At 37.0% G+C, this 25841-nt stretch overlaps 1 protein-coding gene across 29 annotated transcripts in view; it reads right to left on the bottom strand.

Annotated features, from left to right (window-relative positions):
• The window catches only part of LOC140632534 (L-lactate dehydrogenase B chain-like), a 167343-nt gene that overhangs the window by 136262 nt on the left and 5240 nt on the right, over positions 1-25841 (bottom strand). For 20 of the 29 annotated variants that reach the window (XR_012030175.1, XR_012030177.1, XR_012030178.1 and 17 more), the window contains exons 2-3: positions 24676-24855; positions 5991-6033 (exon numbers count right to left, since the gene is read on the bottom strand). The exons of 1 other annotated variant lie outside the window; for it this stretch is intronic. The gene's annotated coding sequence lies outside the window, so the exon portion shown is untranslated. Of the gene's footprint in view, positions 1-5990; positions 6034-8855; positions 8975-9542; positions 9632-24675; positions 24856-25841 lie in introns of all 29 variants that reach the window. 8 more of the 29 variants (XR_012030222.1, XR_012030207.1, XR_012030223.1 and 5 more) reach the window with 3 other exon arrangements.

Below are 25841 nucleotides of genomic sequence, written 5' to 3'. Positions count from 1 at the left end.
AAAAGATTTAACTGGACTTGTATTAAAGGAAATGTGTCTAAATCAGTCAGTTTGAGGGGAAATATTCATTCAGAGGGAAAAAAATGCATTTTGATTGTTTGAGAATTTGTACCAACATAAAAAGTGGACAGAAGAATAAGTAATCTTACTGAAAACATCAGAAAATAATGAATAGGAAGAACAGTTCTCTGTCCTATTTAAATAAAACATGCACATCACATACCCTTTAGTGCCTTTTGGTCCTTTTCTACTCTTCATCATTTATATGATAAATTACTTGCTTCATAGAGAGCATTGTAACAAGCAGAAATAGATTTCTGTGGCCCATTGCAATTATGGCTCATTGCAATTAGAGTTGGATAATACTGATTAGACAGTCCAATCTTGACTAAAATAAACTAGCATTCCTTCTCCATTGAAGGCATGGCAATTTGGCATTGGATGACTCCGAGTTACCTCACAAGTGACAACTGATGGAGGAGATAAAGCCATTATCCCACACTTAGAAAAATACTAGAATATTACCCCCCAAAATACAATGCTGTCCTTTGCTATTGAATGAGAAATAAAACAGCTAAAAGTGAATTGAATTAAAACATCAAACAATCAGATCTAGGGTTGTGATGGTTTTAGCATAACCACTTTCATCACTTTCATCACTGGCACTGTATCAGAATATATCTATTCTCCATATCCTCTGGATATCACTTTTCAGAATTCTCTCTTAAAAGTGTTTCCTTAAGAATCATACTTGCCCATAAATTCTTCATTGAAAGATCTGAAATATACATAAAGTTGCTTTTTAATTTTTCCTTTTTAGCTCCTTTTTAGTTTTTTCTCCTTGAAATCCAGTCAGGTATCAGTCTCATAACTCCGAATGCATTAAGTGGGAATCAGAAATGTGAATATTTTAGAAGATAGGTCAATAGAAATAAAGGCTTTTGAATACCATTTGAAAAACTAAGAACCAGGTTATCTGACATAGCTGTCCAAATATTAACAAGATTTCCTTTATTATACTTGTTTCAAAAGCTGATCATTTGTTTAGATGTACCTTGATTACAAAATCATTGGAAACTACACATAAAACCATATTTTCTGTTTTACAAAAGCTGCATTTCAACCTTGCCAAGTACAAGTCTGTTAATACTTACTTCTAGGTTTTAGATTTAAGGTGTAAGAAAAATAACAACTGATATCACAGAAATTCAAAGGATCATAAGAGACTGCTATAAACCAACAAAATGGACAACTGAGAAGAAATAGAAAATTCTTAGAAACATACAATGTACCAAAACTGAATCAGGAAGAAATTTAAAAATCTGAATAGACCAACTATTAGTAAGAAGATTGAATTAGTAATCAAAAATCTCCCAACTAAGAAAAGCCCAAGACCAGATGGCTCCACTGGTGAATTTCACCAAACATGTAAAGAAGAATTAATACCGATCCTTCTCAAACTCTTCCAAAAATAAAAGATTAGGGAACACTCCCAAATTCATTTTTTTAGGGCAACTTTATCCTGATACCAAAACCAGAAAAGGACACTAATAAGAAAGAAAAAAATGACTCACAAATATAAGCCAATATTCCTGATGAATATAGAGGCAAAGTATTCTCAATAAAATACTAGCAAACAGAATTCAGCAGCACATTAAAAGAATCATTCACCACAAGTAAGTGGCATCTATTCCTGAGATGCAAGGATGGTTCAACATATACAAATCAGTGCAATACATGATGTTAATAAGATGAAAGAAAAGAATATGCTCACCTCAAAAAATGCAGAAAAAATATTTGTTAAATTCAACATCTACTCATGATAAAAACTCTTAACAAATTAGGCATAAAAGGGACATATCTTAACCTAATAAAGGCCATATATGATAAGCCCACAGCTAACATCATACTCAATGATAAAAGGATGAGTTTTTCCTCCAAGATTAAGAGCAAGCTAAGGGTGCCCACTATTATCACTCCTTTCAATAAAGTCCTGGTAGGCTTAGCTGGGCAATCAGGCAAGCAAAGGAAATAAAAGATATTAGAACTGGATAGGAAGTAGTAAAATTGTTTTTATTTGAAGATGATATGAGATTCTCTTTATATAGAGAAAATCCTAAAGACTCAACCAAAAACCTTTTAGATCTAATCAATGAATTTAGTGTAGTTGTAGGATACATAGTTAATATACAAAATCATAGCATTTCTATGCACTAAAAATTTTTTTGAAATAGAAATAAAGAAACTGATCCCATTTGTAATAACATTAAAGATAATAAAATTGGGGGGAATAAATTTAACTAAAGAGGTGGAAGATCTGTACACTGCAAAGTAAAAGTCATTGGTGAAAGAAATTGAAGAAGACACAAATAAAGGAAAGGTATTTTGTATCCGTGGGTTGGAAGAACAATATTGTTAAAATGTCAATACTACTGAAAGCCATCTATAAATTCAGTGCAATCCTTATCAAGATTCCACTGGCATTTTTTCAGTAGAAAAAACACTCCTAATATTTATATGGAACCCCAAAAGACTTCCAAATAGCCAAAGAAATCCTTAAAAAGTAGAACAACACAGGGGTAAGACACTTCCTAATTTCAAGCTATACTATAAAGCTATAGCTATCAAAACAGTATGGTACTGGCATAAAAACAAACAGACCAATAGACCAGAACTGAGAGCACAGAAATAAATCCAAGCATATATGGTCAACAAATATTTGACAAGGGAGCCAAGAATGCTTGATGGAGAAAAGACAGTCTCTTCAACTGTTGAGATCATTAGACAGTCACATGTAAAAGAATTAAATTGGATCCATATCTTATACCCATCACAAAAATTAATTCAAAATTGATTAAATACAAATATAAGACCTGAAATCATGAAACTCCTAGAAGAAAACATAGAAACAAAGCTCCTCGATTTGGGTCTTTGCATCCCACCTAAAACACTTTATTTCTATTCCCACGTTTTTTTCATAAGGCTCACTGTAGAGATGAATAATAAATTATCATGTTGATGTAATATCATTTATTAATCATTTGCTTTATGGTTATATTAGTTGTTTGTAATTTATTTGCTATCAAATATAATGCTGTGGTGTTGCAATATATAAGTTTTTAGAAGGCTTTATTATCACCAATAGTTTGTGCTATATCTCTTTTGAAATAGTTTAAGATCTCTTAGGGCCCCAGCAAAAAAAAAAGAAGATGGTTGATTCCAAAGGCTTTTACTCAAGAAAGTTTAATGAAAGGACAGTTTACCAATGTGTGGGAAGGATTAAATGTACCAAGGTAGGTTAAATACATAGAGGCTAACAAAAGTAAGACACCATCACCAAGCCATTAAACCTGAAGTGCAAAGATAGGGAACCTGGTGAGAGGTGGAACTGTGGACACAGGTTGCCCAGTGGTAAGCTGTGGTGTTGGAAGAAAATAGCTACCGCTGAAACTATGATGAAGCTGGGAAGGGTGGGATAAATACTCCTACTTTTCTCTCCTCCTGTCTTCCCATCTCCCGCCATGTGGCCAATTGGCTGAGCCCAACTGGAAGCCATGGAGGGGTATGAGGGTAGGGAAGATACCTGATGGAATAGAGGTCAGCCTCCTGGGTCACAGAGAATGTATCTACATGGGGACTGGGATGGTAGGCAGAAAAAAACTAGTGTAGAAGGCCTGTATTTTATTAATTAAAAGTTGAAGAAACACAATATTCAAATATTTAAAATTGTAATTTTTTCTCAGCATTCCCTGCCACCTTTCCTGTTTTCTTTTACTCCATGGGACTTATTATCCTTTAGCATATTTTATAATGTTATACTTTATTTTCTATCTCTCTCACAAAAAAACTAAGCTCCTTGAAGGCAAAAATTTTGCTCATTTTCTCCACTGCTGTGACCTCATTATATATTTGTTGAATGAATGAATATATTAAGGGTACCTACCAAACCAGAGAAGAAATTTTTATATAGGAATTTTTTAGAAATAAAAATAACTAAAGATATAAAAGATTTACTCTGAATGTGTGAATATTGTAATATGGTTTTTCAAAGCAAACAACTTATGCTTTAAATGATTTTCAAATATTCTGCAATTCACAATAAATGAAACAAAGGAACTCAAATTTAATACAGCATATAAAAATAACTCTAATTAGTAAATGTGCATTAGAAAAAGGAATATAGTGTTTTCTTATTTAAAACTAATGGCATTGGGGATCCCTGGGTGGCTCAGCAGTTTAGCGCCTGCTTTCGGCCAAGGATGTGATCCTGCAGTCCTGGAATCGAGTCCCACATTGGGGTCCCTACATGGAGCCTGCTTCTCCCTCTGCCTGTGTCTCTGCCTCTCTCTCTCTCTCTTTGTGTGTCTCTCATGAATAAGTAAATAAAATATTAAAAAAATAAAATAAAACTAATAGCATTAATATAATTCAATGCCAAAGACTTAATGGTAAAATAAATAAATACTTTTTGTGAGTTAATTGTCCTTTAGAATGGCATATCTCTCAATTGCAAATCAGAACATATAAACCACATTTTTATGCTGTTGGTTTTCTGTGTAAACTTAGAGCTGTTGTTTACTTATGTTCTTCATTAAGGTTAAAACTTTGAGAGACTAATGGTACCAGCATGAAGCAGATGTGTAGTGCATATTCAGTCCCTACTATGTGATAATATTGCAAAAACATCATATACGTAATTTATAGCAGATTGATATTAACTGATGTGTTTCCCACTTTACCCCCACCCACGCTCCCATCACCAGACACTAGAATTTAAGATCCATAAGAATAAAGACCTTGTTTTCCTTGTACACCACTGTATTTCCAGCTACTGCACTAGAACTTGGCACATGGTACCTGCTCAAGAAATATTTTTTGAATAAATATTGTCTGTACTCCTCAGCAGCAAAACTATAGCAAGGAATTTATAGAGCATTTTGTTTATATAAGAATAGCAACAGATGGTCTTTCCCTTCAATGAGCTTACAAGGAAGGTTAAAACATCCTTGTGTAAGAGATAAAATCAAAATAATATTGGAGCAGAGGAAGTTGAGTCAGATTACTCAGCTCAGGATGCCCAACTCCTGACCTGGAGACTATTTGTCCTTAGGTACAAACTTTTCCTTACAGTATCAGCTTCAGTGACGTTAAAATAAAGTCATAATGGCACACACTTCACAGGGCTCTTGGGAGATTTAAATGAAATAAAGTATATAATAAGCTTAGCAAAATATTAACATATAGCAAGAACTCATTAAATGCCAATTGTTAGTGTTTATAGTTGCTACTAAAAAATTCTGTGATTTAATTAACTGCTATAAAGTTGAAAAAATATTTGCTGGTATTACCTCTGATAATTATAGCTCATTCTTATTTAATTAGTTGTATTGGACAAAAAGTAACCTGCATCTGAAATTCATAGTATATGCCTCAACAAACAAGAAATTTATTAATCATGAATTAACATTATGAAGTAAAAGAGATTCTATAGGAATGAGCAACTTTCTCAACCAACTTCTTAATCATCCAAATTACGGGGAAGCAGGGGTTTTTAAAACGATGTACAATTGTTAATGAAACTAGGAACTTTTGCTAATCTGTGTAAATTATCTTTAACAATGAGAGTTTAGCTCACTAATCTGTAGACATGTCTTTTATGTAACACTATTTCCCATTTACTTGCTTCTGGCACTATTCAAGACTATATGCCTTTCTCCACAAGGCGCCTATGCTTTGATCTGTAAAATATTATCTTTAACCACAAATGCCTGAGTTAAGTCTTACAGAGCAAAATACTATAAAGAATATGTTGAAATAGAATTATCTAAAACTTGGATCATTTATTAGTACTTGAGCAAGATTTTCTCCTAGACAGTTAGTCATACAGGTTTTTACATTCATAGATGTAACATTTTTATGTATAAAATCAAAAGGCTGGTATTTCTAATTCAAACATCACACAGATATATAAAATAATGAAAGAGATTTACCTAGTACACCAAATATTTCAATCTGTTTTCCACTATAACGTATCTGAAAAACAAAAGACCCAAATCCTAATTGTTCAAATATGAAATTAAAATTCAACATTACAAGTCTTCCAAAAGAAGTTTGATAGTGACACACTTGGCTATACATTTATATGTATACACACATATATTCTGTCTCTGCATTTATCTCCTTCACAGCAAGGGTGTTAGAATATGTAAATATGTGTTACAACTGCTAGAACTCTGGAACAATATTGTAATCTGAAAAGTCAATGCTGATTTATTCCAGACATCATTTGACAAAAATGGTACATCAGAAAGAAGTAAAATATTATGAGATTTTTATTGCAAATAAGGTTCACATATACTTTCAAAGAAAATGAGTGGGAAAAGAGAGAATCTTTAAAATGCCTTCAAGATTAATGCCAAGACACTCTGAATTGGCCATGTCACAGAATAGCAGAAGGATGTTAAACTTAACTACCATCTTCACAGACATATGCTATAGTTTTTAGAGACAGTTTTCACTTGGGCTTATTTATTCAGACAGTATTATATTCCCAATAATAATGTTTATTTCTTCATCCTGTTTAAATCAGGTTTAAGCACACAGCCGTAGCATGTTGAATTTTTAAGAAACAAAATCAGTCCAGTTTCATGAGTTTGGGCTTTTTATTCCATATTTGAATTTATTTTTCCTGGAAAGGAAAAATAGTTATAGCAGCACCTGGTATGGTGCCATGAACATAGTGGAGGTTTAATAAATATTTATCACTGTTGAAGTTAAAAGAAACACTGATCTGCACTCTGCGTGATAGGTTGGAAAGGACCATACTGCTTGCAAAAAGCATAAACATTTGGTGAAGAATGTGAATCTTGGGCAGCTTTTGAAAATGATTATTTTGCAAGTAGTTTATCTATTACAGAAAGGATAAAATGTTACCTATAACTATGATTAAGAATCATTAAAGTCTAAAGAACTATTTAAAAAAGCAGATTCTACAGAATGCTGAAAAGTCTTATTACTCTTTGTGTTGTGATCTGGTTGGCCTTAGCCACAGATTCAGAAGAGAACCCCAGCTGCAGGAGAGAGGGAGGTAAAACAAGTGGGGATAGGGCCAGCCTAATGGATAGGACTCTAAAATTCCTCCCAATTTCACCTTCTAGGGAGTCCAGTCCAGCTTAATGTTGATAGTCATCATCTGAAATATGCCAGGTGAGAGCATGTCACCAGAAACTGGTTAAATGGGAAATGCTATTATCTCAATAGATGACAGTTTTATGTTTGGAGAGGGAGTGGTTGTCTGGGTTATAAGAGGGCCTTAGCCAGTGGACTACAGACAGGAGAACGGTGGGATAGGATCCAGATCCCCCAGAGAGAAGGGGCTGGCAAGAGTAGTCAGCTTTCCAGGCCCAGACAATATGGCCAGGGTTTGGGGCTGGAATCCATTACCAGTAGAGAAGGAAGTTCAAACACAGAAGAGAGGCAAGAGTCTAGGTGTACAGTAGGATTGGAATTGGGACCAAAGAGCTTAAGGTTGCTGGCCACATAGTCATTGATACAGGCTCACTCAGCAGCAGACTTAGGGCAATAGATAAGTTCCAGACACTTTTTGTTGATAGGAATGAAACTCCTGACAACCTGTGAAGCTTGAGTCTCATCTGAGTAACAATTTGATGATGTTGTGTCTATAGGTTGATGTTAAAGTCCTATCTTGGGCATGGCTATGCAAGAAATGTCAGTTTTAAGTATTAGATTTTTATTTTGGAATAAACTTAAATAAACCCAAACCTATATTAAAATTGACCATTCACTTATATACTGGAATGTCAGCTCCACAAAAAGCATCTTTGTCTCTTTGTTCACTGAAGTATGCCATATGCCTAACTGGCACATAGTTAACATTCACTAGTTATTTGTCAAGATAAACAATAAATTAGCCGAATATTAAGTGCCATATGAATGACCTGAAAGCTTCAATGCCCTGACAGAGACCCTTATCTCCTGTAACAGCAGTGCTGAAATCGTGAAAAATCAAGCACAGAACTTTAAACTGCAACTAACTGAATTGCAATACAAGTTGAACTCCCAGATTTATGGAGTGTCTATTGCCAAAGTCAGGGCATTTACTAGGAAGGGATGGGATCCTAAAAGTTGGAATGTGCGAAGACTCTGTTGATGCTGGGAGCGCTGAACCCCTAAATTCTGATGAGTCTTCTTTGCCAGTGGAAGCAGACCCTCCACCCAAATTTAATGAGGCCTTTAATGAGGAGAGAAGAGAACTCTCCACCCTAGTCTGAGGGGATTAATCCTAAGAAAACTATAGCAGCCTCTCCTGAAGCACTTGCCATGCAAGACAATGCTTAGTCTCCTCAGGACCAACCACTACCACCCCTCTTTGCTTCTAGACCTAATACGTGACTCAAACCACAAAAGGTCCCCAAAATCGAGGTTACAAAGTGTGATCCATAATATGTGTGCTACACTCTCCCCAAATATTTAAACATTCTAATTTATAGGATCAGAAATCTGGAGGACATGTATGGAAATAGATATTGAGGATGTGGAACAATAGTGGAAGGAACATAAAACTAGATCAGGGGCTGATTTTATTCCTATGGGCTCACTAAGCAGAAATTCTGTATTGAACGTTACAGCTTGGGGAGTTAGGAAGGGCTCTAATTGTTTCTTTGATTGGTTGGCTGAAACATGGACCAAGTGGTGGCCCACAATGAGCAAGGTGGAAATGCTGGACATGCCTTAATTTAATGTAGGAGAAGGGTCTCAAAGACTTAGGAAGATGGGAATATTCTAGTGGATTTGTCTTTTAAGACCTACTCACTCACTCACTCCAGAATACGTACCTTTCATCAAGACTGAGAAACAAATTTGTGAGAAGATCTCTAGCATCTTTGAAGATGTGATCACCTTTCTCTGAAAACCAGACCTTACAGTAGGGATGACAGTCACTGAATTGGGAAACCTAAATGAAATCAAAGTGGATCCTCATGTGGCAGGGGCAGGGGTAAAATGAGTGCACTCAACCATCAAGGCAATATGGGCATGGTTATGATAATAGACAGCAGAGTCAAAGCAATAGTCAGAATAGTTCAACTCACAAAGACCTATGGTGCTGGCTAGCTGATTATGGTGTTCCTATAAATGAAATAAATAGGAAGTCTACTAAATTCTTATGTGATCTGTATAAGCAAAAAAGTTCCAAATCAATTGAATAAAAGCCTAAGTACAATCATAAAAATAGAGAGCCGTGGTCTCTCAATCATTTCCCACACTTGAGCTAGTTTACAGACCCAAACTCCTTGAATGAAAGAGAGGCTACATTTCCATGAGGATAGACCCCACTACACTGTTAAAAATGTATACTGTTAATCTTTTTCTCAGTCTTTCCTGCAGGGATTTATGGCTCTTTACCAGAGGACCTGTGCACTAGGGAAAAGGAAATAATCAGGTATTTCAGGGATTACTTGACACTGGCTCTGAGTTGACACTAATTCCAGGAGACCCAAATGGTGACCCAAATGGTGTCAGACCTGAGACTGTCAGGACTCCTTCCTTCTGATTAGCTCCAAGCTTTTTCTTGTCAGATTTCACTTCTTTCTTTTAGCAGTTCTAAGGATCCCTAGAAGAGAAAGACTACTTATGAGGGCTGCTGGCAAAAGACCTTTAGCATGAATTCTAATGCACCTCTAGAAGCACAGAGAGGGGAAATACCTTATGGAGAATACTTTATTTCCTTATTATTAGGGCTCTGAGCACATCAAAGGGTGTTTAGAAAATCTGAAAATTTCCCCTTGGGAAGCCCTGGTAGCGGCACAGTGTGTTGTTTTTCCAGGATAAGGAAAGCACCACAGTGATGTGCTAAAGTTTTCCTTTCTTCTCCAAATAAAACCCAAACACTGGGAACAAAAAAAAATCACTGTGGTCACCAGCCAGAGTAAAAGCTTATAAAAGTCAGGTGGTCAATGGAGTTTCGGGCCAGATCCACCTCACAGTACGCCCAGTAGGTCAACCAAACTCCAAGGGCAGACCAAAATAACCCAGCTTTGGAACTCATAATTAGAAGAGACATACTTAATAGCTAGCAGAATTCCCACATTCATTTTCTGACTTGTAGAGTTTGGGTTGTTATGGTAGAAAAGGCCAAGTAGAAGCCCTTGGAATGGCCTTTACCTAGAAAAATAGTAAACCAACAGCAACACATTCCTAGAGGGGTTGTAGAGATCAGTGCTACCATCAAGGATTTAAAAAATGCAGAGATGATGAGTCCCATCACATCCCCTTCAACAAGCCTATCTGATGTGTAAAAAAGACGGGTGGATCTTGGGGAATAACCGTGGACTACTGTTAAGTCTAAAGATGTGGTTACTTCAATTGCAGCTGCTATACCAGATGTGGTTTCATTGCTTTAGCAAATTAACACATCTTCTAGCACCTGATATTCAGTTATTGATCTGGCAAAAGGCTTTTTCTCCATCCTTGTCACTAAAGCCCACCAGAAGTAATTTGCTTTCAGCTGGCAAAGCCAGCAAAAGACCTTCCTATTCTACCTCAGAAGTATACCAACTTTCCAGCCCTATGTCATAATTTAGTTCATAGAAATCTTGATCACCTTTCTCTCCACAAGATATTACAAGATAATACTGGTGTATTACAGTCTGATGATATTAGACTGATTAGATGTAGCAAGCAAGAAGTACTCTAAACTGATTAGGAAGACATTTGTGTGTTGGCGAGTGAGAAATAAATCTGACAAAAATTGAGGGGTCCAGTGATGTGGGGCATCTCAAGAAATCCCTTCCAACATGAAGAATGAGTTACAGCATCTAGCATCTAGTCCCCTACAATAAGAAAAAGAGGCACAACACTTTAAGGGCCTCTTCAGAGGCCCTTCAGGTTTGGACGCAATGTATCCCTCATTTGGGCATGCTACTCCACCCATTTACCAAGTAACCTGAAGAGCTGCTAGTTTTGTGTAAGGCCCAGAATAAAAGAAGCCTCCCTTCCCTCTGATATCACATAATACCCTAGAGTAATCATCCTGGTAGCAGGTTGATTGCACAGGGTCCCTTCCACTATAGAAGAGGCAGAGTTTTGTTTTTACTGGGATAGATGCTCTAGCTATTGATTTGCCTTCCTTTAATGCAGTGCTTCTGCCAAAACTACCATCTGTGGACCTAGAGAATGTCTATTCACTCTTATGGTATCCCACACAACATTGCTTTTTCTTCTTCTTTTTTTTTTTTCCTACAACATTGGGTGTGGGTGTGTTTGAGACAGGGGTTTCTTTTTTTTAATTTTGTATTGTTATTTTTATTATTTGTAATTTAAATCTGACGACTACTCGCACAGTTGTCTTTCCCCAGCTGGAGAAGCCCTGGTGCTGCCTTCCCTGTGGGGGGCGGGGCAGGAGGGAGGAGTTGTGGGGCCGGGAACCAACAGCTGGCACCTTGGCAGCCACCAGGACCGAGAGTCCAGCCCAGCCTGGCCAGGACGGGTGGGAACTGGCTTCCCCAATTCCACCTGGACTCCGTGACCTCTGGGAACCAAGCCAGACCCCCTGCCCCCCACCTCCAGGGCCTCGCCTTCCGGACCCCTCCAGGGCCCATCAGCCTCTGGACCCTGTCTTCCTGCCAGAGCCCCGCCCTCCCCCAGGGGCTGTCAGTAAAGGCCTGCAGCCCCCCTAGGGCCCTGAGCCCCGAGCCCCAACCCGAGGCAGGGACGGAATAAATGTTTGTATGGATTTTAAAAAACAAAAAACATGGGGATCCCTGGTGGCGCAGCGGTTTAGCGCCTGCCTTTGGCCCAGGGCGCGATCCTGGAGACCTGGGATCGAATCCCACGTCAGGCTCCCGGTGCATGGAGCCTGCTTCTCCCTCTGCCTCTCTCTCTCTCTCTCTCTGTGTGTGTGACTATCATAAATAAATAAAAAAAAAAATTAAAAAAAAACAACAACAAAAAAAACCTCACTTCACAGTAAATGAAGTGTGGCAATGGGCCCAGGTTCACAGAATTCCCTATCTTACTATGTTCCCCACCATCCTGAAGCAACGACTTGATAGAACAATATAGGATGGCCTTTTGATGACTCAGTTATAGCAACAGCTAATTGCCAATACCTTGTAGGGCTGAAACAAGGTTTTCCAGAAGATTGTGTATACTCTGAATCAGTGTTCAATATATGATATTATTTCTCCCCTAGCCAGAATTCATGGGTCCAGAAATCAAGGGATGGAAATGGGAGTAGCAGCACTCAGTATTACTCTTCATGACTCACTAGCAAAATTTCTGCTTCCTTTTCTTGCAACTTTATGTCTGCTGGCCTAGACGTCTTAGTTTCAAAGGAAGGAATGCTTTCACCAAGAGTCACAACAATGATTCCACTGAACTAGAAATTAAGACTGTCACCTGGCCACTTTGGACTCCTTGTGTCTCTGAATCAACAGGCAAAGAAGGGAGTTACTGTGCTGTTTTGGATGAATGATTCTGACTGCTACTAGGATATTGGACTGCTATTCCACAATGGAGGGTAGGAAGAGTATATCTGGAATAGAAAGATCTCTTAATAATCCCATGCTTTGTGAGAAAACTACAAAAATTCAATCCAGGCAGAACTACTAAAGCCCAGACCTTTCAAGAATAAAGGTTTTGGTCACCTCATCAGGTAAACAACCATGACGAGCTAAGGTGCTTGATGAAGGCAAATGGAATACAGTAGTAATAGTAGAAGAAGGTAGTAGAAGAAAATAGTAGAAGAAAGTAGTTATAAATACCAACTATGTTGGTATTTCTGAATAGTTACAGAAATAAGCACTTTAATCATCATGAGTTTTTTCTTATTTTGTTGAGAATATGTATGCAGTTATATTAGTGTGTATGTGTGTATCTTGTTTATTCCCTCTTTTATTCTATTATGTAACATAAAATGTATTGACTTTATATCATAATACTTAAGGAGTGCTCATTTTACATCATAGTATTCAAGTTACAGAGCATCAAGAAGAATAGAAAACAACACTCAAGGACTTTACCTCCTCTTCTAGAGAAGGGGGCATTTTCACTTATACACAGTATAGCTGTATTGCCTTAAATGAATTTATACTTGTTATTGTCTTCATTTGGAGAGTAAGTACAGTTTAAAGAGATGGCTATAGGTGACAAATTGATAAGGAGTGAACTCATGATGGTTAATTTTAATTGTCAACTTGTCTGAGCTATGGGGTGCCCTGATATTTGGTAAAACATTATTCTGAGTGTCTCTATTAAGGTGTTTTGGGTTAGTTTAACATTTAAATGCAGAGACTGAGTGAAGTATATTGCCCTCTCTAATGTGGCTGGGCCTCATCCAATCCATCAAAGCCATAAATAGAACTGAAAGGCTGACCCTCAAGTAAATAAGAGGGAATTCCTCCTGCCTGACTGCCATCAAGCTGGGAACTGGAACTATACCATTAGCTGTCCTAGATCTCCAGCTTACTCACAACAGATTTTGGAACTTTGTCAGCTTCCATAACAGCATAAGCCAATTCCTTACAAAAAATATACAGAATATGTATGTATTGTACAATTTCATATATTTCCTATTGATTTTGTTTCTCTGTAGAACCCAAATACATGGAGTTGCAGACTGGTTAATTCAGTGGCACTGAAGTATTAAGGAGCAGTTTCTTGCCACCTTCTCACTCTGCCATCTTAACATCCTGTTTATCATCTTACGCTGGTTCCTCGCATGGTCTCAGTGGCTGCAGCAGCTGTAGACATCACTTCTTCACCCAGCCACCCTGATAGTTGGAATGATGTTACTGGTTTTTAACATGTTTCTTTTTAAAAGCAAGCCTTTCTGAGAAATAACTGCAGGAGACTTCCTTCATCAAAAGATGAAATGAGAATTGGACAGAGAGATCACACACTGCTTCTTTTTTTTTGTTTTTTTTTGTTTTTTTTTTTTTCACACACTGCTTCTTAATCCAGTCTCTGGAGTACAGAATAAAATTACAATGATTGTTTGACAGTAGTCAGGTTTATCCCCTTGAGACAAGGGATCTGATCACTTTCTCTGAGCCAATGGCTACACACACAGCAGGTGAACAACTGAACAAGTTTTAACAGCAAGAAAGAAGAGGAGAAGAAACTTGAAAGCAAACATCAGGATCTGCTGTAAGTATCCTGCCCTAGGATAGCCCTCCATTTCCATGTAGATGGGAAGCTGAAATTTCCTAATGGTTCTGAATCTCAAAATCAGATGTTCCCACTAAGTGATTAAGAGCTGTACGGAGTCCATAACTCAGGTCTCCACCCACCCCTTCAAGATTGAAGCAATCACTGCACCAGCTGTTGGGACTACTGGCATTTTCAACTTTTATCTGATTCCTCCTTGGGAACTGACTTTAGCTGAAGAAAGAACCCTCCATTCACCAGGTTGCAGTGGGGTGGAAATAAAATACTGACCCAGCTAGGAAAAAAAAGGTGCAGCCCCTTTTGCCTCAGTGCTAAGGTCATCCCAGCTTCACACTTCCCTGTAGCATTGGTTGAGGTCTTTATTATGACAGCATTCTAGTTCAATCTCTCCTTTCACCCATACCTACTTTCTTCATTCACCACCTTCCACCTCACTCCCAGGCATAAATGCCAAGAACCCTCCCAAATACATTTCCCCATATACAAATCTTAGAGTCTATTTTGTGGGAAAACCAATCTGCTCAGGAGCAGACCACAGAGAGGACTGGGCCACAGTTGGGATATTCAGGCATGCTCCACTAGTGGAGACTATGTTCTGACATCTTCTTCAGAGCAGGAATTATGTCTGTGGTGAAATACATTTCAATGTCTGTAACTTCTGTTTTTCTGAATTGGTATATGAAGTTCAAATTTAAGATCAAATTTTTTCCTAATCTAGCTGTGGAGATAGATACATTTTTAAAAATAAATAAATAAATAAATGTCTAAAAAAGTACTCCCTTTGTGCTGGTATCTTTCATAAAAAGGCATGGCCATCTTTGCATAAATTGCTTTAAAAACAGTGATCAAAATAGATTCATCTGTTCCCATTAGAAAGAAACATCATTACTAAGCAGTGCCTAGGATTTTAGAACTATTTGGAGATATTTCAAAGGATCTCCCATAAATAACACCTATAATGTATAAGGAATAGTCTTGGAGATATAAAAAAGAGTAAGAGATATTGCCTTAAGGAGATATACCCTAGTGGAGTAGAGAAGTGGAAAAATGTAGTGTGAAAAATGCATGAGGGTGAGGGAATTATGAGATGACCTGGCCTATCACCCCATTCAGCCTACAGAATAAGAGAGACTTACCAGAGGTGAGTCAGAAGTGCACTTAGCAGAAGGTACACGTGCAAAAAGGAAGGGAGTTCCTGGAACTCCCTGGAAAAGAGGAACATATGTATAGGCCCACATATAAAAGCAAGTAGGAATCATTCTAAAAACTGAAAGTATTATTATTACCATATTCCCAGTACCCAGAAACAGTGCCTAACAAATGCCGAACCCTCAATCAATACTTGCTAAGTAGATGAATGAATAAATGGAGTAGTTGCACTCAGTTGACACATTGAGAATAAGGAAGGAAAGGGGTAAGAAATGATGTTATAAGGGTACATAGGTATCAGATCATGAAAATTCTTCCTAATATGTCAACTTAAAGGGTTTAAACTTTATTCTGGAAGATGTGGAAAATTTTAAAATTCAAATATGGTGGCTATGAGCAGAGTTGCTGATAGTCATACACAAAATAGATTTAGAAGCACAACTGAGGTAGGTAAAGAGACCATCACAGGAATCCAGGCAAGACATAGCAAGGGCTTGAGAAAAGGCAACAAAAACAGAGAAATCATAAAAATCAATAAATCGTGGAGATATTTTCAAAGTACTATGAACAAGACTTGGGTAACATTTTTGATGGGGGTCTTTGGTGAGATACAAACACCATTTGCTTTGAAAGATCTTAGGAATTTTACTGGCCATTTAGTGTCCACTGGACAATGTGAGTTAGTTGTCCTAATTGATCCTATGTCTGGAAGTGAAACTTTCACAGAGTCATTATATTCCCCAATAGTATCATATATTCTCTGGTTTTCTCTGTTCTAACTCCTTCAAGTTCCATGGTAACCCACGTAAGTAATAAAGGTAAAAGAAAGAAAGATTTCTGGTGTCTATATTCTTCACGGCTCTTGATTTTTCTTGATGCTTCAAAAAGTAGTCCTTGACACCAAATTTTAATTATTCTGAAGAAATAACAAGTTAGCTAAATATTACCAAGGGGGAGGAAGATATATTTTGTACCTTTCCTAATCTATATTCTTCTTCGAGGGAAGCTGTAGCTAAACCCAAACTAAGATATTTATGGATCTTAATAAAGTTCCTAAGAATAAGCTGGGATATATAAAAGCAACAGGAAGGCCAGGCTACCTACTCATGTTATGCCATCCTGAAGAGATGATCACAGTTAGTAAAGGCAACAGGGGAGGGAAAAAGTAAGTTTTGTTCTCTTCCAACTTTACTCCAGTTGTGGACTTTTAATATTAAATCTTTTTATGAGTAATACCAACTCTCTATAGTCAGTCTCAGGAATCTGCAAACTTAATTTTTTGATACTTCTACATAATGCCATTCATCAATAAGTCTGAGATAGTGCAAAAGACAATAATTTCAAGAAAGGCATGATATGAGCTAGAATAAAGTATCACCATTATTTTAGTCACATATTAACCACTTTTCTCACAGATAAGTTCACAGTAAAATGAATATGAAGGAAGAATAAAAACTTTTCAACCCTTGTCCCAAAGCTATGTTCTATAATGTCACAGATCTCTCCATGACATCCTTGCTACTCACATCACTGGTTCTAGCCATCCTCCAGTGCAAACACTTTTGTCTATCTCATGATATTGCTGTTTGTTCTGCTCACAGAGAGCCATGCTGGGGTGGAACAGGAGCTCCCTGTTAACAAGAGGGTCTGGGAAGCAAGTGCCCTATAGTCAAGGATCCATCTTCTGATTTGTAACAGGAAATTCCCCCTCAGTCCTTCAGAACTGAACCAATACTAAAGCTAACTCCTGTCCTGCAAAAAATAAAATCTAGAGGAAAGGAAACAAAGGTGATAGAATGAGCAGTAGGGGCCCCCCCAGGCTTCAGTCCATGCTACCCCAGAAGAAAACCACTGGCCTTTCCAGAACGTCCCATGGTGTTCTGGCTCAGCCATGCAAATAGAAAGAAAGCTTTGGCCTTATTATGAATTTCTAAATGTCACCATCATAACATTATTTACTTAAATGTAGTTATTTTGTTATCTATTTTTTTTAAAGAGAGGGGGAAAAAAAACCCTGTATTTTCCTGGTGTAATAAAAAGGCTCAGAATGGTAATATTTAAGCAATTTTAAAACATTTATTATTTACCTACAGACCAAATATGATACATCTGTTTTATTTATTGTGTGTCAATCAACAGTATGGAACTATCATAATGGTATTACAGATAATGATTTTAAATATTATGAAATTAGCACAAAAAAAAAGACAGTTCCAATAATCCAGTGGTCAGGACTAATTTATAGTCTCTTTGGAGTGTTGTCATCAGACTAATCACCAGTACCTGGGCTACTCCATTCAAGATTTAATTTCCAGAGAGAGAGTTTATTGTCCTTGCTTAGTTCAAGTGTCCATATATCCATGTCTTGGCCTTAAAAGAGTAGGGCCCATTCATTGACATCCCTTTGAAGACCACATGCAATAGGAGAAGGATTATTTTCCATATGAAAATCAAAGTATTTTTACCAAAGCAAGAAGGAAGAGGTGCTGGGTAGGAAACACACACACACACACACACACACACACAGTGTTAAGATATTATCAATTAATCAATAAAATTTAAAGTCCCTTTTCAAAAGAGTCTGTCCTTGAAAAGCAGAGCCTTTGCAACAAGGTTGGTATTAAGACAGTTACATTACTTTGTCAGAAAAGAGGCTAAATAGAACACAATAGAGCCTCAATTCTGCAAAAGGACTGGAATCACTATAAGAAAGACTAGAGACTGGGGAAAAGCAGGGTGAAGAAGACCCATGGGAGGAAGGTTAAGATGCAGGAAACCCAAGAGTTAGGAAAGAAGTAGCTATGACTCAGAGAGCAAAGCCAGGATGTGGCCACCCTGGGTGTATTAACCAGTAGTCAGCCCCCAGAGGCCCTGGCCAACCACTTCTGTCCTCTCATGTTACTCTCTGCCTGTCGACCGAGTCCCACAGTGGGTTTGGGTCTGTTTAGTCATGTCTTTCTTTTGTTAGGATTAGCTCAGTAATTGGGGATCAGTACTTATTGATAGACCCAGATGTGTTTTTTCAAGAGATTTTCAATTTTTCCAAGAAATTCAATTTCTTTAATTTCTGAGAAGTAGAGGTTAAAATAAACTAATGGGGAAGGGACTTTGAGTTTTTATGGCTTTGACATTTTCTGAGCAATATGAAGATAATGGAATTCAGGCAAGTTATACTTAGTGCCTCCTGTGTGCAGAGCACTGTGATAAATACTGGAAATACAAAGATAGGCAGCTGTCATCACTGTTCTCAAGGTACTTGCTATAGACTGGAATGCCTGTGTTTCCCAAAATTCATGTGTTCAATCCTAATATCCAATGTGATGGTATTTGGAGGTGGGTCTTTGGAGAGATGACTAGCTCATGAGAGATGACTAGAGCCCTTGTACACAGGGTTAGTGCCCTTACAAAAGAGGCTCTGGGAGCTCTCTTGCCCCTTCTGTCATGTGTAGACACAGAGAAGATGACAGTCTGCAACCAGGAAGCAGGCTTTCACCAGGCATCTAGTCTGCCAGCTCCTTAATCTTAGATTTTCCAGCCTCCAGAACTGTGAGAAATGACTTTGTTGTTTATAAACCACTCAGTCTCTGGCATTTTTGTATAGCAAACTGAACAGATGACGATGGTACTTATCCTACGGTGGGGGGGGGGGGGCGGTAAAGAAATACCAGTGTTTACTGTATATAAAAATGCAACATGTTTCAACGGCACTAGCACATAAGTATCTAGTTTACAGTGGGGAATTGGGGACAATGTCAAAGGAAAGGTGACATTTGCAGGGAGATTTGAAGGAGAAATAGGACTTTGACAGGCGGACAAGGTAGGCGATAGCATTCTAGTCAGAGAAAGTAATATATAAAATTATGAATGATATGGCATGTTTCTCCTTTAAACATGGGAGAAACTGATATCTTCCAGGAACTGCATATAGCACTCCTGGTCAGAGGATGGGAGAACTTTGGTGGGGCTTGAAAGGCTCACTGTAGGCCATCTATATCAAGTAGTTGAGGCAAGCCTTTGAAAAATTCTGATCAGGAAAGTGACATGCTGAAGAGCCTTGTAAAACCGTGAAGAGAATGGATTGAAGAACTATGAGACATTCTGCTCTCAAGGGCTTCTGGATCATCCAGATAAGACTGATGGGAGTGGATGTGGAAAGAATGGAATGGATATTTAGTAGGTAAAGTAAACAGGCAACTAATATAATAACATTTAATGGTTATAGAGCTCTATTTGTCATTGGCATTGTCAAATGACTAAGGATCCAGATTCTGGAATCCAACCTTTGGAGTCCAAACATCACGTTTCTATCCACCTAGTAGTCATCATGAGCAAAGTGTTCAGCTTCCCTGTACCTACTGTCCTTATCTGTAAAGTAGGACCTACTTATTAGGACTGTGAGGATTAATTAGTTACTATATGAAAAATGCCAATGCCTGAAATATAAGTATTCACAAATATTAGCAATTATAACTATCCCACTTTACAGATGAGTAAACTGTAATATACTTAGATCAAGGTTGGATAACTAATATATAAAATGCATTTCAAACTCTTTGTCTAATTCTAGAGCATAAGCATATAACTTCTAGCATGACTCTGGGTCCTCTGGCCAACAGACTATGCTCAGTGACAAAAGCTTGAAAGGAAGGAGAAAAGATTTTCTATGACCACATGATCTGTTTTTGATTTAAACATTTTTTTAAACTTTGATTTCCTATAGTTTCAGGTTTGGGAGTTGCATAATCTTTAACTCTAAGGGTTCATTACGAGATACCTTCCTACCCTATTTTCTTTTAAAAGATGATGCATTTTTTCACTGATAGTCCTTGATGTTCCCAGTTACTATGAATTAAACAAGGGGTGGACAACAGACCTAGAGGCTGTGCTAGACCAATCAAATTCTCTTTGTTGAAAATTAATACTGAGAAAATTGGTGCTGAATGATAACAGATCGTGCATCGAACAGACAATTTAAGGGGATCTTGTTTCAGGTTAACAAAGTTAAATCACAGACAGAATATGGAAGGGTTTGAAATGCAGATGAGAAGTTCTGATTTTATTATACTGGCAAGGGAAAACCAGCAAAGATTTTGAGTAGGAAATCACTTTGATAAAATAAATAAGGATTTTGAATTTATAAGGTTATATAAGGTGAACTGAAGGTCAAAGAGGTGAAGTTTATCGGGCACAAAAATTCTTAGGGCAGACTAGTGACAACTATTATGCAAAGTAATGGATAGTGCAAAAGCTTTTCTAAGGAAGAATTTAAGGACTTAGTGATGGACAAAATATAAAAGGTAATGGGAATAGAAGAACCAAAAGTCAACTAAAAGATTTTGAGTTTAGAGTGTAAATTATTAGAAATACAGAATCTAAGACGCAAAGATGTTTAAGGCATTGACTTAAAATTTTAACATGTTGAGTTTCAGGTAATGATAGACCACATCAGTAGAAATCTGTACTTGGGTACTTGATATTAAAAGATTTCAGAGATGGCAAGTATCTTAGAAGTTATTATAGTCCAATTGTAGAAGGATAAATATTTATTCAATATAACACAAGAAATTAATATAGAACTAGAACTCAAGACTTTTGGCTCTCAAACCAATGCTCCTTTAACTGATTGGTTAGGGCAGAAAATATGCCAGAATTATAACATGGGAAGTCTACAGTGATATAATATGCTGAAGTCATGAAATTTTTAAGGCAGGAAGATGGCAATTTTCAACTTACATGCCAGCTCCAATAAATTAGTAATAACAGGGATACTATATTACAAACTATTCTGAATCTGTGTCCAGATTTATTGAGAAGGAAGAATATGGCCATCAGTGAACCTGGCTAACAGCAAGACTGGAGAAGTGTACAGCATATATGCCACTTGCTGCTATTGCTAGTCAAAAAGAATATTGCAGTCATAATCATGAGATGGAACTGAAAATATTTGAAAAGATAACAGCCAACGAAATATCAGGTTTGAATAATAATATTCAGGTTTGAATCAAGTAATACAATTTCCTTTCTATTATTTGGTTCCTATCTTAAATGCAAAGTATTAGATAAACTGCCGAAGACTTACTGGAAATATGAAGTGTTTGAATATTTGGGAAGTCATGATGGAAGAAGTTGAAAAAGATTAAGAGAGAGAAACAACTGTTAATTGAACTGTTTTAATAACCTGGCTTATTTGGTTTGTATGTTCCCAGACTTTAGCTCCACATCACACACATATATAGATGTGTGTATACATACCTATAATATATACAAGTATATACATAGACTCAATAAAGAGGACAGAAAGTAGACCACCAGCAGACAAGAAATGCCATCAATTTCTTAAAGAGAATAGCAGTTAGGAGAGTGAGATAGTGAGTTAAATGGTGTCTCCCAAAAGATATGTCCATGTCCCAACTCCCAGAACCTGTAAATATCACCTTATTTTAGAAAAAGGGTGTTTGCATGTAATTAAGGATCTTGTGATGAGGAGACTATCCTTGATTTTCTAGGTAAGTCCTAAATCCAATGACAAAGGTCCTTGTAAGAGGGAGATTACACAGATAGAAGAGAAGATAGCCCTGTGAAGACAGAGATTGTGTGTGGTGTGTGTGTTTTCTTTATAACTATTTTCTAGATTATTGGAAAGGGGAGGAAATAGGTGCGTGTGGTCAGTTTACAATCTTGACTTTGGTTCTTTCCTTATTCGCTTTTCCCTCAGCCTTGGGAGTAACCACTGTTCTCTGCAGTTACTACCTCTATATAGCTTAGACTTCTCTTTCACCCCTTTTATTAAATGTATCTTTCACTTAGCTCACAACTGTGGAATTGTATACAATTTCTGGACACCAGAGACACCATTCCACTCTTCTTTCTAACTAATGAACTTTTGAACTGAGCCCTATACGGTATTGTTATACAAGCAGTTGCTCATAAAATCCAACAGAACAACTAATATTTGAACTGTAAAATTGCTGCTATGAATTTTATAAGGGCAAAAAAGTTAACTAATACATACAAGGAATAGTTATGTTTAATAGCACGTAAAAAATAATCAGATAGTAATCAAAAGTGGTTCAATCAGTCAGCACCAAATTAGCAGGGTTTTTGTTTTTTCCTTCCTTTTTTAAACTAAATCTTGCAATTATCCCTCCCTTCCTTTTCATAAAAAAACCTCTTGGTTTCCACATATGAGCTGGACACTTTTCTGGTTACTCCAGAATCTGTGTTCTGCAAATTGCAATTCTGGGACCCCAAAAAGTGCTTTGTTCTTTTTCAGTTTCCTCCTTTTCTCCATTGATGCAATTGTACTTGGTTCACAATCATTTTCTCTACACAAATTATTGTGGTGATTTTTGTTCCCTGACCAGACCCTGGCTAACACAATAGTCAATAAGAGTTTGAATCTTTAAAATCCTGTAAAAATTAACTCTAAAGATTAGGTGAAACTCTCAGATAGCTGAAGTAAAATTTTCAATAGATGCTTAGAAGACCAAATTGAGAAAACCTCCCAGAAAATAGAACTAGCTAAAAGATGGAAGATATTGGAGGTGAGATTGAGGTGTGGGAAGGGTAGAGAGGGAAAGAAAGGTAAGGTTGCCAATATTTTCACCTTAAAAAGTGGAGTGACCAGAGGTGATATATAGTTGACAAAATAAAAAAAGAGTTAAGTATATTATTTACACTTACAAAGATAACCAAGAAAGAAATTAAATATAGTAATTGTAACACTTGTTTAGTGCTTTAAATGTATTGACCCATTTATCCTCATAATAATCCTCTGAGGAATGGATGATTATTATCCCCATTTTATAGATGAGGAAGAGGGTTCAGAGAGACTGAGCCACTTGCCTGAGGCCACACACCTGGTAAATGGCAGAAACGGAGTTTCAGAGTGCGTGCTCTTATCCATTGTAGGCTACTGTGTCCTTACATGACTTTATTGGGAAGAGATGGATAAGGAATGTAGAAGGTGATTCAAATGACTTAATTCGTAGCAATAGATAAAGGAAATTCTTAAAACTGATGAATTAAGCAATGATTCTAAGAGAGAGAGCGGTAAGCACCAGAAGAAACAAAAGCAGAAACTGTTTAAAGAGATTTGCAGTAGTCTTCCTTCACCCATGAGGAATATGTTCCACAACCCCTAGAGGATGCCTGAAACTGCACCTGACACTGCAGATAATACCAATATATACTGCTTTTTTTCCTATATGTGCACACCTGTGAAAAAGTTTAGATTATAAATTAGGCACACGAAGAGATTAACAACAGTAACCAATAATATAATAACATTGAACTATAATGTAATAGAAGTTATGTGAATATAGTCTCTCTCTCAAAATATCTATTGTACTATGCTTTTTGTGTGTGTGTATGTGTGTGTATGTGTGATAATTTGAGATGATAAAATGCACAGAAAATGTGAGGTGAATGACACAGGCATTGTGATGTAGAGTTAGGCTACTATTATTGACCTTCTGCTGATTTGTCATTACGAGGATCATCTGCTTTCAAACCCTGGGTGCCCACAAGTAAATAAAAGCCTGAGTAGCAAAACAGGGGAGAAGAAGGAATTGCTGTACTCTTAGGACCAGCACTTTGGGAAGGAAGGGGTGAACCAGGGATTTTCATTTTATCTCATAAGTATCTTTCTGTCTTATTAACATCTCACTTTAATAATAATTTATTCTAAACATTTTAAAAGATATAAAAGATACAAAATTATCTCAGGTATGGAGAGAAACAAAATTGGACCATGAAGCTAAATTATACAAATTATGTATTTTGCAATTTGACATACTAATTATACAAAGAGGATCATAAATGTGAAAACAGGGAAAGCCCTTCTCACTTGTGGTGGAGATGTGTAGCCCGAGTCCCTCAGAGAAGGAGGCTTGATAATGACTCACAGCAGGGCTTGGGAAGCCTCTATTTTCACACTTTGTAAGAGAAATAAAGCTAGTTCTTAATCTCATAAACATATCATTTGAATGAGAAGATGAAGATTTAAGCATTAATAAGCACAAAAGGGTTACAACGCAGAAATGGAAATGAATGTTTGATATGTAGCTTTTGTCCAACCACAGGACCTCACATCTTAGGTGGAAGATAAGCTTCCTAGAGAGTGGTCTTCAGAGAGTGGATTCTTGGAAGTGTTGCTAGACAGCCTAGTAGCACGAGCACCATTCTGTACTGTATTTATTCATCTGGAAACTACATTTTTCAGACCTTATGTCAAATATACCTCAAGCTATTATAGATTCAAAGCAATATATTAAACACAATTAAATTAAATGGTTTGGATAACAAATGGGTGCATGATAAGATGCAATAAGGCCATACCTTTAAACTGGGATCTTTCAGGCCCCAGTAATGACAAATGTTGATTTGCTGCCATCTAGTGTTCATTGCTTTAGAGACTTAAATTGAGGGCATGCTGAATTTTTTTGTTTCTTTCCTTGTCTCTGAAGCAGTTCCCATTTTTTCATAGGGCCTTCTGAGATCTAAATTAAAACACTTTTCCTAAAAAGAAAACAACAAATCCATAAAAAACAACAAATCCATAAATAGCTTTATACTTTGTGGGAAGTTCCATGAATTCTGATCTAACACATATTTACAGGTTCATCAAGTTTTCATAGCAAGTTACCTCACAGAAAGTTTATAAGGAAGGATCAATTATTTCAGTAAGTTATCTGTTAAATTTGAATGGCAGTCACTATTGCAATTAATATTAACTCATAAATACAATGCAATATGTGTTAAAAGTAGAGTGAGAAGGAATTCTTTTTTACCCAATATGTCAAAGAGATACACTGCTGTGAAAAAAAATTCTGAAAATCAGCTAGAAATGTGAACTGAATTGCATAGTGAAGGAAGTTCCCAAGGAGCCAAAGAAAAAATTGAAACAGGAGTGGTAAGCAAGGACTACTTAGTGGTGTTCCTACATTAGAGGTATCTGCTGATTCCCTAAATGTAGTTCTAGATTGGAAGGACTTCCCAAACATAAGATATGAGATCATGTTCAGTGTGGAAATTAAACTCTTTGCATAAAACTGGGACCCTCAAGAGATTGCACCAGCAATGGGAGACAAGGAGTCTTGAATGTGTGAGCTATAGTTTGAAAAGTAGAGTAGAAAAAAAAATTTCCCCTTCAAATTATAAACATAGCCTCTTTTATGTGAGATTTGGGTTCAAATCAGTATTAATCTGATAGATTGTATATGAAGTATAAGGAAATGAGAAAAGTCAAAGACTACTCCAAGGTGTTTGATGTTTGGCTTGAGTAACAGGAAAAAAAAATGGATTTGCCATTATACAAAATGGAGAAACTTCAAGGGAGAGGTTATCTTCAAATGGGGATTAGGAATTTGATAAGTCTGAGATGTGTATTTGACAACTAAGTGGAGGTATCTAAGTATGCAATTGCATGTATGAGTCTGAAGTTCAGAAGTGAAGAATGGGCTGTGGAGATACCTCTAGGAGTAGTCTGTATGCATGGGGCCATA

Source organism: Canis lupus, chromosome 1 (assembly GCF_048164855.1).
Source record: "Canis lupus baileyi chromosome 1, mCanLup2.hap1, whole genome shotgun sequence".
NCBI lineage: Eukaryota > Metazoa > Chordata > Mammalia > Carnivora > Canidae > Canis > Canis lupus.
The sequence above is the reverse complement of the archived record's forward strand: the minus strand, read 5'-3'. Positions and strand labels throughout refer to the sequence as shown.